A 2,730-nucleotide genomic window follows, 5' to 3' on the forward strand; every position below is an offset into this window, starting at 1 on the left:
CAGTGTTCTATGAGGTGTAATCTATAACTCACTCATTCACGTACGTTCGCAAGTGCCCTTGTTGTGTACAACTTGTATTTTTGAGATGACATCACCACATTTCATTTTTTTACTTTATCTACTGCAGTATAAATACGGGTCATTCCATCCCAAACGTTCCATCTGTAATTCATTTAAGCAATGAAGAGTTCACCGATAAAACTTGTTGCTTTTTGCAGTAACTCATCTGAGCATTCTGGCAGATAAGCTCTGCATGGAACATGTATTGCTCCCATAAAATCTTTGCGAATTTCACTCACTTCTGTTCAACAGCGTGTAATTGAAGCACTTAAAATCTACCTTCGTATGTTTATCTAATACACTCACTACAATCTCGATGATATATACCAGGCTATATGAACTCATAAACTTCCTCAGCCGAATTGTGTGGTGCACAATAGGTTAAAAGTCGAATTCCTATTCTGAACACCCCTTTTGTCGCATTAGGGGATGTCAAATCAGGACTGAAGTCATTGAGCCACGACTGACAGTAACGTGCTGTGAGTGATCCTCAAAGACTGAGTGTCACGCCGTTGTGGTACTTTTGAAACAACTGAGTTTCCCGTGTTCTACAGGCTTTCATTTTGAAATTGCTGTAGACTAGACAATATGCATCATGCAAAAACAGAAACAGCCGGATTGTATGTCTTTATTTGCTCAATATGACCAGCAATGACAATGACTAAGTTCACTGTAGCAGTCTTTACTATACTACTCGACGAACCATAACCACTGCTTCGTTATCTTTTATCACCGTGGTGGAAAGGCTGTGAATGTTCACTGTTGAGACGCACATTACCCTTGATGTCAGGTAAATGTTTGAAAGGTAGTCTAAAGCTGCACTTCTCATTCCTCATTTTCTCTAACCTCATTATAACAAAGTCGCATCTTACACTAAAATAAGTTTGTTACAGACGAAAATTTTTTGTAGAGGTTTGTTCCTAGCACTATATTTAGAGCAAGAATATTTTTCATTTACTTCATTAAAATCAATATTTGGTTTTACACCTGGGCTTGTTATATCGAGGTTTCAGTGTAGAAATACAAGTAGCCAACACTCACCTTGAGCACAGGTGATTAGGCTTTTGTGAATAGTGAAATTCGGGTTCGAAGCAAATAGTAATTTTGGTCGGGTAATTCCAAATCGAGTTTGAATAGTATACGTCAAATATTATGAAGGAGAAGGAGCAGATTTGTCATGACCCAACTAACCTGCACATTTCATTTTAAATATTAATACAAGGTCTGTGCAAGTGCGATTCTCAGGGATGGAAGTGCTGCTCCAAGTGCTCCATAATGCTCTAAACGATAATTGCTGCTCCATGCTGCTCCGAACAGCGATATATGTTAGTAATTGCTCCAAACCTGCTATGACATGACACTGAGCAAATGAGAATATCGAACTTTTACTGTCTTACTAACTGGAAAGTCCCTAAAAAACTAAAATAATCTGTGTACTATCATCCCACTTAGCAAATATTGTGCTGTATTATCAACTCTGATCTCATATGTGCGACAAGAATTGGCTTATTAAGCATACAGCTCACTTGGCTATTTTTTTCTCAGCTAGACATGCAGGCTAACGCGATGAAATATGAAAATGAGCAGGATTGCTTTTATCTCATACCAATTCTCTACTGCTTCTTTGGTAATACTTATATAGGACTGTGTTTGATTCTAAAATGTGGTGCTCAGCTTTTCCAGCTTCATTCAATTTCTGCCACAAATACTAGTATATTAAATTGTAGTTCCTTTCACAGCACCTTTTTGATAACCTGTCATTGTTTGCTACACAACGTTCACATTGATTGTTGTCTGTTAAATATCTTCTATAAGAAATATACGAGCACTGTTGAAGCATATACGATATGCTTCAACAGTGCTCTGAACTCCAACTAATGTGTGGAAAATTTTATATCTGCTCCTAAAGCACCAGTAGCTTCTATACCAGCATTTTTTCTGCTTCGAAAACACCTACGGCTGCTCCAAAGCAGCACTTGTCCTGCTGCAAAGTGTCTTCCTGAAAGTAAAAAGGCACTTCGGTAACTTGTTCTTTTTGTTTAAAAAAATAAAAACATAACCTGAAATAGTAGCAGAATTTGACTCTCGGTAGAGTGCAAGGGATAACCTGTAAAATATGTTGTTTTAAAATTAGGCCGGTGTTGCGGCGTCAGTCTGGTGGACTGATTGCGTGCTCACAAGCTACTTCTGCCTGCGGGTATGTTTTTAAAATTAAGCATAAAAGCCGGTATAACAAGCTCTTGAACTAAAAAAAAACGGCGAATCGATGCGAGCATAATACGTTCATTGAAACTTAGAATGGCACTTCGCGGGAGTACGAATTTATTTTTATTACTAGGTATTTTAATGGCTCAGCACCTCTTCAATCTGATGAAACTACCTTTACAAGAGTCGCATGCGAATTTTTTTGCACATTTTGATAGATACTTTCACAGCTTTGCACCACTCTACTGCAGTGAAACCATGTTTGCAGAGGGTTACATGCGGATTAATATGCACTTATTCGTTCATTCCGAATACTCTGAAATTTTCAACAATCTGAATACGAATCGAAGTAATTTTGAATACCATAATATTCATTTTAATATTGAAAGTATTCAAATATTTGCCCAAGCCTACAGATAATGCATTGAAGCTGGCATTGTGAATGAATTTCAAACACAATAAAAT

This window comes from Rhipicephalus microplus, chromosome 10, assembly GCF_043290135.1.
Source record: "Rhipicephalus microplus isolate Deutch F79 chromosome 10, USDA_Rmic, whole genome shotgun sequence".
NCBI classification, from domain to species: Eukaryota; Metazoa; Arthropoda; class Arachnida; order Ixodida; family Ixodidae; genus Rhipicephalus; species Rhipicephalus microplus.